Genomic DNA, 15,092 nt, shown 5'->3' on the forward strand with positions numbered 1-15,092 from the left:
AAGACAGGTCCCAAAGCGACCTTATCTTAAATATAATAAGGGGGATTAAGACAAAAAAGCTTTTATTCAAATTTACGCACCAGCACAAGCAGCGAAATATTACGCTATTAAGTCATAAGCATCGGCAGGTCAGTTGTCTTCTTTGTCATGCAGCACGAGCACTGTTCCATAAATCAGAAACTTATGCAATCTGTTTGAAAAACAACGACAGGTTGTATGCTACAAACGGTCACATATGGTGTGGTTGCGAAAGGGAACGAGCGCTAAATCTCCCTGAGTGAGATCCGTGGGTATAAAGGCTGATACACAGGACCCAAATATCACTTCCACTTCGGTGAGTCTGTACAACCTTGAATTCAAGAGGCCGACCAACTTCGGTAAATCGAAGAACGAAGAAGCAACCGCTTCTCTCTTTACGTCAAACATTGTTAACAAAATATTCTGTCTCAAATCATATAAATAAATACCCCCGACGCAAAGGACAAATTCATTACATAAGTGATAAAAATGCATTTTATTTTGTATAAAGAATACTTAAGAACTCATTGCATTTCAATATTTAAAAAAAATATTCATTGTATTATATTTGGCCTGACCTAATAGTGTTATAGATAAAGTTGTTATAACTTTGAATGCGTCTGCGTAATTTGATCCACGACATTTTTGAAAGTTTCTTGCATTTACTTGAAATAAGAAAAAACTTTCGCCGTTCGAATTTCCTTTCGCTCGATGTGAGTTTCGTTTTTCCCATTTTCGTCGTACTACTCTCTCCACCGCCGAATTGTTTGTAAATAAAACTCGGTAAATCGCTAGATTAAGTGCGTCCTCCCTCGCAAAATGAGATTATACGACGAAAAAATTCATTTGAACGCGTTAAGTCGAATTTTGAAGTTCATAACGGCGGCTCGTAAATAGCTTACTCTTAATTAAGGAGCTTCGCGACTTTATGCGCAGTCACGCTCCGCGAGAAATCTAATTTGGCCCCCGAGATTTCAGAATTTTCAACTATTTAAACGCCGTCGGCTTCGCAGTACTATTGTCGGATTCCGACATAGCTATGAAGATTCCATATTTCCGTTTTGTCTGGCTGTGTGTTCTCAAGGGACGAGACGTTCAAAGCTTCACTAATGGTCCCGTTAACGTTTGATCTTCGTATCAGTTTCGTATGGGCTTAATAAAAATAATCTGGGTCAAAAGGTATTTTAAACTTTACAATAAAGTGATCTCAAATGGATCAGCGCTTTTAAAATTTCATACACTGAACAAATATTTTAGAATGATATTTTACAAATTCATTATAGTAATTTAATTATTGGCAAACATTTTAGGATATCGGTAAATATATTTGCTTAAATAAAATACTCAGAAAATATGTTTCATTGTATATTTCATATTATACCATGTATATTATGAAACATGAAATAATATGGTTAAGTTTTGGGCTTTGCGTTATAATTTAATTCTACATTTTAAAATAAAAAAATGATATCTTTGTTATTAAAATCGCTACAAATTTCTCAGAATCATTTTTTTTGCTATATCGTTTTATTATTCTTTTACGGTTATATAAACCATGTTGCTACTCGCATTATTTCGATGGATATTTAATTGGATGAATATTTAAAATTATGCGCTGATAACAAATTTCATAATTTTTTCCTTGCATCTCAAATGAGGTGGTTTACAGAGCAATATGTGGTCAATAACTAAATGTAAAACATTTAACAAGAAAGCTAATACGATTAGAGCAGTGCTTGAATTTTTGAAAACTATTTAAATTAGCAATTAACACAATGGCCGCGAGAAAAACTTGTCGCAATACGCGTTAAAATCGTAATGAGAAAAATTTCATTAGACTTGTTATGCCGACAGGTGAATTTTGTACGTGACGATCAGAGATCTTAGCTAAAAGCATACCCATATCCAATCAGAGGGGTTAGCTAAGAGCATACCCAACGACCGTTTGAAACTTTTATAAATACCAATGTTATTGTATTATATTGACAAGCGCAGGAATGCATTGAAGAGTGTGAGGTTTTCAAATATTCACATGTGCAAACTCTAACGGTTATGCAAATATTTTAGAATGACGAAAATAAAATATATATATATTCACCCCCCACCCCCACGTTGTAGCAATTGACCGTTACAACGTGGGGTCGAGCGTGAGAAAGTTTACGGAATTTACTTTTAACAAAAAAATTAATCTGATATCCCCAACACAAGAGAATTCATCCGGATTCACACCAAGCAGAGCCGCGCCGACCCTAGACAGAGACAGCGAAGCCGCTTCTCTCTTCACGTCAACCCTGTTCCAGTTACGACATCCAAAATCCGGAGCTCAACCCGATCTTTGGAGACAACTAGATACTTTATACCAGATTAAAACTTATACAAACCATATCTAGACTAAATAAATGTTGCACAATAATAATCGTTTATAACTAAATAGCTTAACACTAATACAATATAATGTTAAATTATACTTCGCAGAGCGTGTTTATGTAGCGACTTATCTTACAAAATCAGTTTGAAATTAATGTGAAATATATGCTTTGTATCAAAGTCTGATCATAATCAGCACACAAATATAATTAAAACGATGAAGAAAAAAATATGATATCTGAAAAATCGTATAGGTAAAACTAAATATAAGTTCAGCTGTGTATCTATAAATATATTTGCAGAATAAAAATAATCAATATTATTTATTAATTAATTACTTTTTATTGAAAGCTTGAAACGGATAAGAAGTTTGTTATTTTTGGTTTAAATTATCAAACATGTATATAGTGTTTACTGAGATAAACCAGAAAAATAGCTTTGCCTTTTCGGGTTAATGATGACATCAGATATTCGCTTCCACAATTAAGTCATCGGAAGACAAACGGCGTCGAAATTATCCTCGAGCTGACGTAAGTAAGTTTACGCACGCGTAACTAGAATTCAGCAGAGAGATATAATGACAGCTGAGAATGTTTCATCAGGTCTAAAAATCCATAGACAAAGTGAGAATATAATCCATCCGAATACTTTTGAAAAGAAATTTCAGGACGGTCTGACGCACAACTTACAAACTAAACGCGTTAGAATTGTCAATGTTTAGTATGTGTATAATGAATGCACGTTGGCGCATCGTTAACTTCGATTATTCAACTAATTTGGCAGGTGATCAATTGATGTCGGTTTGGTTGAAAGAGACATTCCTACAGATAATTCGGTGATTTTCCTTTTATCTAAAGACATGTGCAGATAAAAGAAAATGTACGGCTGTATATACATACATACGTAGCGGTCTGCGATAACAAAAAGTATATAACACCTTTTTGGCACGCCCGACGGCGACGTTTAGATGATTCACCTTGCACTGAAAGGATCGATTCACTTGTGTCACATGACACATAACAGGAAAGGTGTCTAAAAATGTCCGCCCGGTAGCGGATAAAGCACACGTGTTGTGTCGGCGAAATTTTTCCGTTTGGGCAACTTACAGTTACGTAAAACCGAAATGGGTGGTTCAGAAAAAAAACATGTCTATTAGAAAGTTAAAAATGTAAGACGAATAAAATAATGTTGTAGTAAAATTATTACTTTTTAAATGGTGTACATATTTAATGTTTCATAAATATATCCTACATGTCAATTATTATTACTAGCTGTCGGTACCTCACTATCGTGAGGTACCGCAGCTGGTGAGTGTGTGATTAGTATTTGCTTGTTGCTATTTAATATTTAAACTATTTTGTAACTATTCTCAACATTGTAAATTATAAAAAATGTAATTAATTAATTAATTCAAATAATAACTTACCAAAAGCCTTCCAGCAGCGACCTGAATGCTGCGCCTGAAACTGTAAAACAGGAATATTTAATTAAAATGCAAAATTGTTATTATACAATTACGATAAATAACAATATAATATAAATTTATCAAAGCGGTTAACAACGGCAGAGAACGCATAATTATATTGTAATAATAATAACACGAACAACGCAAACATATTCATAAGCGTTTCGCATAAATTTCACAAAACGTCCTTCGAACGCCTTTTGATTAATCGGTCTTGATTCACCAGCTTCAAAAACATCGCCATTGTATAACCATTTATGAACATATTATTTAACTATGTAGTCGTAAGTAAACCGGGTTATTTTTTAACTAAGTTTGATAAACCAGTGCTATACATAAGTCGAAGAGTAATTCCTGAAAGACTTAAAATCCTTTAAATTTCTAATGTGATTATTATATAATTAAAAATCAATTATCACAGATTAGGTTTTCCTTAACTTTTTCTAATCTCAGGGATGAATAATTAAAAAAATCGAGTTAATAATATATATTGATTATAAACTGTAATATTAGTTTTTAGTAATTAATAGAATATACTTTGCATGTCTCACTACTAACTTAGTAGTTATGGTTGTGTTTACCTCCACTGTAACTCATTGGGCTAACGCCTGTCATGTTGCTACCGAAATATTAATAAAAATAAAATCAAATCGAGTCAACTTTTCCTCTACCTCCGCTTCTAAGCCCTATATACTTTGCAGCAATCAAATATTAACCGCCGGTCGGTCAGCCCTATGAAACTAATTCGCGCGCCAGTTAATATGATAAATTGGTTACGAACCAAGCCGACGAAAAACGCGTGGGTTCATAGCGCACAATTCGAAATAGTCTCGAATGTAATATTTTCAACATACATCTATATTTGCAACGACGAATTTGGCACGCGAATTCCTCCCGTACATAAATAATAAATACTCGCTCGCGCCGGTTAACGCTTTAACGGCGCTAATTAACTGGCAGAATTGGAAGCCGCATCAACGTCATTATGGTTCAATTCGTGGTTTGATGATGATAATAAGCAAGTGCCTATGAACAGGTAATTAATATCGGAGGATGAATATGGATTACGACTGCACTCTGGTATAATACTGAGTGCAATGCATAATCATTATTAATATTGTAAATCTACCGCTGAGATATATCTGGTGTATTAAATTTAGGCAGACTATACTATTTGACGAAAAAAAATCAGCAAAAAACATCTTTATTTGGTATGTTTTGTGCTTAATTAATTAAATATAAATGTTAAATACACACATATAATGATAAACCATTAATTCTTAAGGAAAATGTTATACTATTTTCTCAGAAAGGTCCAAATACGTATACGCATGAATATTTGAATAAAGTAAAGTATCTATTTACATTTCACAATACTGGAATTCATCAATAAATGCTCAATATTGAGCACACAATTTTATCAATGTAAATAATTAGTAGATTAAAGTAAAATACAATCGTAAATAACATCTTTCGATAATTATATATTAATATATTTATACAAGTTTACTAAATTAGGGTTTCTATTTAAATTACATGTACCCTTATGTATAAACGAAAATTTAAAATAAAGTACAAAATAATAAAAATAAAATGTGGCACACAGCACCATCTCACGTGAATTGTACCAGCTCCTCCTAACTAACGACGAAACGTTCTTTTTAAATATAGAACAAAATGAATATGTTTAAGTATAAATTCCATAAAAATATATTGAAGTTAAATAATATGAAAAAAATATCCAATAATCGTGAATCAATTAAAAATATATTTAAAATTAACTATAGACAACTACAAAATATAATATAATAAAATCAGCCAATTTTTAAAAAATGACAATGAAGACTTAAATAATTTTATAAATAAAATTTAGACAAATTTAGAAAAAAATGCGAAAAATGGAAAATTACAATGCGAAAATTGAAAAATTACAATTGCTCAACAGACACTTGTCTCTACTAATCACCAAGTCAAGGAAGAAATTCGAAAATTCTTAAAATATAGACTACAAAAATTTAAAAGTTACTTGTATATGTTAAAAGCACGTAAAACTCACATTGCATCACGGTTCATATTAGTTTCAAACGTGAGATCGGAACTTTAAAAATCCAAAAATCATTCATCACTTTTCTGACTGCACAGCATTTTCTACAGCAAATTCGATCCAACTTTTTTTAAATGAGAAAAGTGTTTTTGATTATTTTATCACTAACACTTAAGTACCAAGATATAATCGCCAGATTAATGTGACACACGCCAAGCAGTAGACCGTATCACTCCCCCGACTTCGGATGATTATGATGAATTATGGACCCTCTGCGTCCTCGCGTGTGGTTTCACTTTTTGACGACAATTAACCACTTTTTAAAACGTCCGAGGGGAACGATGCCAAACGTAAAAAAATCACAAACGACTGCCAAAAATATTTAACCCAGCGTTTTATGCGAAATTAAGAAAATACTGTCTTTCGTCAACTCGTCGATAAGGTTTTGGACGAGCAATTGTTCTCTCGGCGAATGGAGACCGCTCGGATAAATATTTTTTGATGACTTTTCCCAAGAGCGTAAAATATTTTTTTTATTTTACAAGGTGGTCCACAAGTATCACATTATATATTTTTTAATAATATTGCATATATGTTAAAATGATCAATCATTTAAAAATACTATGTATCGATGGTTTCGTTCTTGATGCGTAATACCATCTATGCAAAATTCAAAGAGTTTTATGCGTTGCTCCGACGTGAATTTTTACATAATGAATCTACAAATTTTAATACAGTGACTTACGAACCACCGTGTATAACAAAACGAGTAATTGGAGTTTTCTTTGCGTCCGCCCGCAAAAAAAGTAGACGAATCCGGCTTTTCGAGATTATCTTTTGAGATTGCAGTTATACGCTGCGGGGAAAGAATGAATGATCTTTTTTTTCCAGTGTAAATATTTTCATTTCGAAATTTCACAACGCACAAATGCGTATGATAGCTTTTTCAGAGTAGCGTATTCATATATTTACAATAGCTTTTCCGACCCCTCCCTTATAATATTTTAATACCGTCGTATATAAATTACGAAGTGGCCCTCGTGGATTTGCGAAATACCTACGCAAAGTTTTGTCACAAAATTAATTATGTTGGTCAACAGGCGCTGTATAAATTTTGCCAAATGACTATTTGATTTTCGAATTAGCATTGCGTTGCTTAAGTTATTTTTGATTTCAATGTTTTGATTAGGGTTAGAAATGTTGACTTGAAGTAATTATGTCAGATCCGAACTTGTGTGAAATCGAATTATAACTAAAATATTTTAGAATCTTAATCCAAAGAATTATTTTATGTAAATAAAATATTAACATTTTAAAACATTAATATTACACTTAGTAATACATAGTTATATTAATTATTAAATTATATTTTAATCAGTTTAATAATTGTACACAGGTGCATTTACGATTATATTAAATACGTTTCATACGTTGTAAAAAAATGTGTTTTGGTGTCAATAGAAAATATATGACAAAGTTTGTTAAAATTTTTGGAAAGCTTAAATTATGTTTTGTCATGTTATGGCAATTCATGAATGTATTAAATAAACTTATTATAGTTGTCTTCGGATTGTGCTCATCAAAAAATATTTATTCAATCATACAATAATATATCGCTGAATGTTAATAAAACATCAAAGATGTTTTGGTCACCAACACAGCAAGAGGATGAGAACATTACCCAAAATTAATGTACAACAAAATTTGGGTTACACCTAGTGTTTCTACTCGAGAAATTTTCTGATTTCTCGAAATTTTTCATGCAGCCATTTTTTGTTTAAATGAATTACTACCGCTGATATATTTCCAAGCTGCTGCATAAAAATAATCCGTGCCAGATGTTTGAAAATAGTTCGTATGGAAATAGCAAAACATTGTTCACAAATTTCCCAATTACTCTAGTCGGCCTTATTTTTTATTTGATCTAAGAACTACAATACATTAATAATCAGATAAGAAATGGTAGGTTACAAACATTTTCCACAGAGATACGCCATAAAATTTGACTTGCCTGTGGGGAACTTAAATCTCGCTTTAAATAATACATAATTATTTTTTATCTCTATATTAGTAAAAATATGAAAAGCGTAAAGCAATGTGAAAATATTTTCTACAATTCGGATATAAATACGGGAGCCCGAAATTACTTCGTAACTCGATACACTGTAATTAATCGAAGTAAATTGATCCATTCCGATCCTTCGATTATTCGCTCGCTATTATTTTATTTATAACTTATTATTTTATTTATCGAAATTTCTCTAGAAAATGAGAATTCTCATTTCTCGAGAAATGAAACCTTTTTTTTATATTTTCAAGAACCTTATAAAAGTTGAATTATAAGTACTTATAATATAAACACTACTGCCCAAAAGAAAGATGCCACCTGACACTACCGTGATTTAAAAATAACAATCAAATAACGTTTAGTGTAATTATTTATTCGGTATTCACATAAACATATATTTTACAACCTAAAAAGTACAAAATGTTTTTTTAAATACACGTAAAAATACAACTAACAGTAAAATTGCATAAGACCACTATTTGCATTTTAGTTGCATATCGCATGGATATTTTAATCAATTTCCTTTCAGAATTTTACACAATTTATCCGGAGTTTTGCAGTGCTTATTTTGTTAACCTTTGTCTTTGTCGCTATTTTTTTACTACTTTGTTTATCTTAGTAAAAATTAAAATCAGGACCCAGCAAATGAAGTCTTGAATAATTTGAAAATATTATATTGCAATTAATCTACTATTCCAGATCCTGAAAAACAACACAAAACTTGAACACCATTTGCTGTTGGTTGTAAATAATTTTCTTTTAGGAGTTCGTTAAAAACATTTTGTATTTAAGACAATGTGTTATTGTGCAACCATTAGGATTGCGTTTTGTACAGTTTGTAAATTTTAGTGGTTGTATACGTGAAATCTTTTTCTGTGTCTGCGTCAGAAGCATCCAGACGTCTCCGAAACGGTTAAGCTCTGGTTTTTGGATGTCGGGCGTGAAGAGGGAAGCGGTTTTTTCCGCGATCTTCTCCGTCTGAAGTTGGTCTACGTCCTCTTAGTTTCAAGTTTGTACAAACTCAACGAGTCCAAGTTGGAGAGCTCTTGATTTTAAGTTATATTTGGGCCTTGTGTATCAACCATTTATACACATTGCCCATCCAGAGGGAGATTTAGTACTCGCCTACTTTTAACGTACACGACTAATACTGGCATGTGTGTGTTCGTTTGTACAGTGTAAACCGTCGTTGTTTTTAAACTTTTTAGTGTAGGTAATAATCCGGGAAACAAACACAATGGCATTTGTACTTCTTAAGATTCTAAAAAGTTATCGTAATGCTTCGTTTATTTCGTCTGCACCTTGTTTGATGAACGCTAAGCTCTTGTTTTTATGAGACTGACCTGCCGATGTTTATGACTTGATAACGCAATATTCAGATTGTCGCGTTGGTGTGTAAATTTGACTAGAAGATTTTTTGTCTTGAACTATTAGGACCTGTCTGTTTATCGATTGTCACTTATTCAAGGCTTATGTTAACATATATTATACGAAGCAACGCTGCCAAAAATACATAAAAAATTACGTAAGAAGTCACACAACATCCAGTTGATGAAAAAGTCTCCAATAGTTTATTGCCCTTCCTGTAAAATTGGCAATTATAAAGTTATCTACGCCATCGATATATTAGTTGGTATAAGTTTTAGGATAGTTGGCAATGTATAATAGTGCGGTTCGATTTCATCACATCGGCGCAAACACAGTTTTATCTTGTCTAACTATATCCTAGCCATTCTTGCATAATGCCCCAAAAATGCCTACATTTCCCATTATTTTCAATTCTTCCACAGCACTGGCCCGGCGCTTGCACACTCGACCCTCGATAAATCGAAAAGAGCCGTTATCGTACTCGCACCAGTAAATATTCCGAACGTGAAAAAACGAAAAGAAAAACGACACAATCGCATATATTTTTTTCAGGAGTAGGAAAAAAATGACCGCGGCACCTGCGGTGCAAATTCGTTGCGGGTGACAGTTTCGAAACAATATTCCCCCATCGGAACGTAACGCTCCAGCGAACGGAACGCGAAAAATTGGACAATTGGAAAACGGCTCGAAATTGGGTTATGAACCCGATCGATCGAGGGTTTATGTATACACTCGCCGTCCGAACTGGGTCTGATAATTAAAGCAATTTTTCGCATCGTACGACACGTGTCCGTACACGTATTATGTGAACGTTATATACTACCCCCTAGAATGAACACGTATACAACCATATTGTCATAAAATCAATATATGTATATGACAAATTAAATTATATAGGACATACATAAGAAAATGTGGTTAATTATACTATTATGTGGTCTTTGTTTTGAAATGGTATTAGGTTAAGTACTTGCACAGTATAGAGTTGGAATAACTGAGGTCGTAGGCGACTCATTGTTTCAACGCTCGTTTCCTTTCCTCTCCGCTGAAAACAAAGATCGTTTTTGTGTTGAAAGCTTGTGTCTATTTGCACTGTTTTAAACTTGCTCTAGATAAAAGGTGGCTAGTAAAGTAAATATTTTAAAATACGGATCAAATTGTGATAAAATGTTACCATAAAAATACATTGCTATTTTCGCCGTTGAGTAATTGAATAGAAGTAGAACCATAACATAACTCATTTCGCCATATGTAATACTGTCAATAATATTTTAACGATCCCATAACCACAGTTTGATAATATTATACACTCGTAAATACGAATATAGTTAATAATAAAGCTATATTTTTTTACCTTAACATAGAAAATATTAAACATATATTTTGATTAACAAAGCTAGATTTATTATGCTAGATATTTTTGCGGATTCCTCTCTACAGAATAAATTAAATTCTCTATGGAGATGGGCTTCCGTTAACCGTTTGCACTTCAGTGTCGGAAAGTGCCATAGTGTGGCATTTTCTCGATCCCGTTCGCCATCAGTTTATTCCTACGATCTCGGTGGGAATATTTTGGCCAGAGAAACTTTCACTAAAGATCTCGGAATCACTTTTGAGAGCAAGTGGAGGTTCTCTCTACACGTAAACGACGTCTACGATAAATCTTCCAGGAAGCTCGGCTTTGTTATAAGGATCGCATTTCACTTTAACGAACCGACAGTTATTCACACTTTATTTCGCAGCATTCTTCAAATAACCAAATACTTGTTCGAAAAAGTTCAGACTTTAAAGGAGTATATTTGATTATCATACGTTCTTATATCCCAGCGCCTTTATTTTAGGAGCATTGGGATTTGTTTCCTTGCGTTCTCGCAGAAAGTTGTATGTTGCTAAGAATTTCTTTTAAACTACTGAAAGGTGCTGTTGACAATCAATTCTGGAGGAATTCCAGTTTTGGGTATATTTGGGAACGTTTACGAGAACCACGTTCGCACTAGGCGACTCGCCTATTTATCTAATTCGTGATCTGGCTCAGCAATACGCTACCATTGCACATTAATATGTTTAATGTCAGCTACGAGGAGCTGGTCCGGTTCGTTCATTTAATTTTAAAATGTTATGAAAGTATTACTTTAATATATTTTTTATGTACTGAAATAATAGTATAGATTGTTTTTTACCATCGTGACATATTGGAGTAACCTGTTAGATCACGATGGTCTTAATTTAATTTAAATAAATAAAAATAATGTATATAAACGTTTTAGTATGAAGAAGCCATTGGATATGTTACAATCCTTGCGTTTTATATACAATTATTATTTTATATAATACACTAATGCAGGGGTGTCCAACCAGCAGCCCCCATATCAGATTGTTAGTATTAAATTAATATTAAAATATCATTATTTCTAGCATAGCTTCTATATTATTTATTAATAAAAGTAGTGAAAAGAAAAAAAAAATTAAATAAAAATAGTGTTCCTTAAAAATAGAGTCCATTAAGATTAAGTTTTTACTGCCCACCACTCCATCACTCAAGCCCATAGACCAACAGGACATTTTGAACTTTAAAATGCTTTACACCAAATCACTATTTTAACGAAATCTTACCCTCAGACACTTTTGGAAAAAATATTTACATTGGGTGGGGGTTACCAACCCTCAATTCTTCTCTAAGAAAACTATGACTTAATTGGGTTGGCGGGTTAGCTCATGAACTGGAGCCGTCACATGTCGATGAAATTGTGTCAATGGGGAAGAACATAGGACTGGAGGGAATGAAAACGATATTCAAGAGTTGGTGGAGAAATATGGAAGAACTATTAGATTTGTATCGCTACTAACAGCACGAGTAAAATATGTGAAAATCTGACATCTGTAAAATATGTGAAACAGTACAAACATTCATGGAAATGAATCTATTCAATGAGTAATAAATCCATTTAATGTAACATTTTCGCTAAATCCTGCATTCAAGTATGGATTTTTAATGTAAAATTTAAGCACGACCTAATATATATTTTTATTATTTTGTGCGGCGGCCACAGTCAAAAAACATTTCATAAACAGGATAAGGGGTGACTCATCGGCGGAAATGTATGAGTCATCCAAATCTCCAAAGTTTGGGTTCTTAGAACTTCTTAATCTTTGCCAGATGACAGGCAATAATATAAGTGACAGAATAGCCATAGTCGCAGCTTAGTCGCCACCGAGATCAGACGTAGGAAACGCGCACCACAGAGATAGCTGTTCGACCCCCCACACATAGACACAGAAGCTCAACACAGCAGAGGGACTGCCGTCGGGACTTCATCCTTGGATTGTCGGGCCTTCCACAAAAAGCACATCTGAAAAAAGGCCCCAGTCTATAGGTATTGCGTCGATTATTTGTTTCAAATGATAAGTTGATGGTAGATCTCAATATTTTTTATATAGAGCGCATTGTTTATTTATTATTCTCGATATATGGAAGTTTTCTCTTCACAATAATATCAGAAAATTGTTTTTATTTCAATGTAAATGTCAATTTTATAACTGTTCAAAGATAAGGTTGGAAAATGTTTCGATATGAAAAGTTTCCGATTAAATTTACATTTGAGTAAAAGTTTGGAAATTAAGTTATTAAATAAAACCTTTTTCAGTTTGATCCTAGACGTTTTCAATTGGTGATTGAATTACGTTTTTTTATAAGATACATACATTCTGATTTTATTTTAAGTATATCCATTTGATATTTATATATGTGATCTATTTGTAATTTGTGATGTATATTAGTAGCAAAATCGATTTATAAGTCGTTTAGAATACATATTCCAGGACCGTAAAATATTTCATCAAAGAAATAGAAAATGTACAAATATAGAATATTTCATTTGCCGTTTTGCAGTTTTCTCACGAGTCACAACACTTTCAAAATGCATTGCATCCTACGATGCATACGCCGTTTTCACGACTACTGAAATAAAAAAATATAACCCTCCTGAACCACACTTTCCATGATGACGACTCCCCCACCGACACTTGCACAAAGGGTTCTCCAGGTGTGTCAGGCCCGTCGTCCTTTTGTCTCGTGCGATTTGTCAGCGGTAATCGCCGATAATGCACGCGAGTCCAATTGGAGCGAAAGAGAGAAAGATAGAGGCGTCCCTGAAAGTTACAAAAACTCTGAAAAACGCACGCACCCGGAGGGTGTGTGGGTATACTTTTGCGCGACTGTAAATTATATCCATCGGGGCGCGAGCACGTTTGCAGGTCTGCGAGTGAATAAAAAAGATAACTCAAAACCACCCCCGAGACCCTTCAGATGTATGGAGCACCCTATGTATTTATTTGTTTCGACGGAGACAATTACAACATTTTTTTAATGAAAATGAAATTGCAATTGAAAACTTTATTTCAAACGGTATTGGGACACTGCCGACAATATAATATAAATATAGAACTTACGCATCAGCGTCTGATAAATATATTTCAAAATAGAAAAATAATATCAATTTCAACTTAATTTGAGTGTAACGTTAAATAGAACAATATATGTATTATTTATAGTTATAGTGAGGTCAGCAATTTCAGTATTACGAAGAAGATAATTGGTACCATTGGAGTGAAATACGTACTAATAAAGCATTAAGTAAATTAACTTAATAGCAACATATCTATATGAGACATAAGTAATGATTCTTGGAATTGATAATACAATATGAAATTGTATTACAGCATTCGTAATTACCTTATATAAATAATTATAGAATACTAGAGAAGTGATACAAGCAACAAAATAAGCATGGAAGAGAAACGGTATGATTTCTAAATAAAAAATAATATAAATATATACATAAAAAACATATGAAGCAACTAATAACAAAAAGAGCAATCTCCATTTTTTCGAATTTTAGTTAATATGTGCAAAATATTATAATATTATTGTAATATAATTAATTTATTTCATGTTTTTTTTTTAATTTTCAGGTATTATGTTATTTTTATTTTGTATGTAATGAGTAATGTTTGATTACATTACTTATCAGATAGTTTAATATAATAATAATTTAAATTTTACAAGTAGCTACCGCATATACATTTTAATAATAAAAATCTATGGTTTTCACTTCGGTATACTCCAAAGGATTTGCCTGAGAATTCAAAATGTAAGGAACGGCACAACACCAAAGCATTCAAATGCGGATGATTAACAATTAAGGACATCAACATTTTCCATAGAATGTTTTATTCTAACATTACATATAATACACAAAATGCTTTCATTTTAAAATATATCGATACAAAAAAAATAAAAGGAAACTTCCAAAGAATAATAAATATAAAGGAAAACATTCATTGTAAAAGAGTTTCCGTGTGTCAAACAGCATTTTTAAATATATTACATATCATAATAAAAATAGTAGACACTATAGCTAAATCCTATGCTAAAGATGGCAAGCCTTCTTTTAAAAAACGAGGAGATATCATATATTAAGGAGCCGTGTGACGACACTCATAATTGAGTCAAAAGCGGACGCGATCGTAATTCTCGAAAACGTTCTAGACCCCAAAACTGGAAGAGTAGTTTGATTGTTGACAGCATCTTTGAGTAGTTTGAAAAAATGCTTAGCGACATACAACAATTCGAAAACGATGACATCTTAGGAATCACATGAAAAATACGTTTTAGTGGAGCAGCGAGACTGACTTTAAAATGAAACCAAACCAGGCCAAGAAGAACATCTTCAACTTCTCAAAGCCGTATTTAAGATCTGAGC

At 32.7% G+C, this 15,092-nt stretch overlaps 1 protein-coding gene across 5 annotated transcripts in view; it reads right to left on the reverse strand.

Annotated features, from left to right (window-relative positions):
* rut (adenylate cyclase rutabaga) overlaps nucleotides 1–15,092 on the reverse strand; it is a 216,075-nt gene that overhangs the window by 182,430 nt on the left and 18,553 nt on the right. For all 5 annotated transcript variants that reach the window (XM_088182429.1, XM_088182428.1, XM_088182427.1 and 2 more), the window contains exon 2: nucleotides 3,812–3,851. The gene's annotated coding sequence lies outside the window, so the exon portion shown is untranslated. The remainder of the gene's footprint in view (nucleotides 1–3,811; nucleotides 3,852–15,092) is intronic.

Source organism: Plectrocnemia conspersa, unplaced genomic scaffold (genome assembly GCF_051122295.1).
Source record: "Plectrocnemia conspersa isolate PC_06_02 unplaced genomic scaffold, ASM5112229v1 ptg000003l, whole genome shotgun sequence".
Classification (NCBI taxonomy): domain Eukaryota; kingdom Metazoa; phylum Arthropoda; class Insecta; order Trichoptera; family Polycentropodidae; genus Plectrocnemia; species Plectrocnemia conspersa.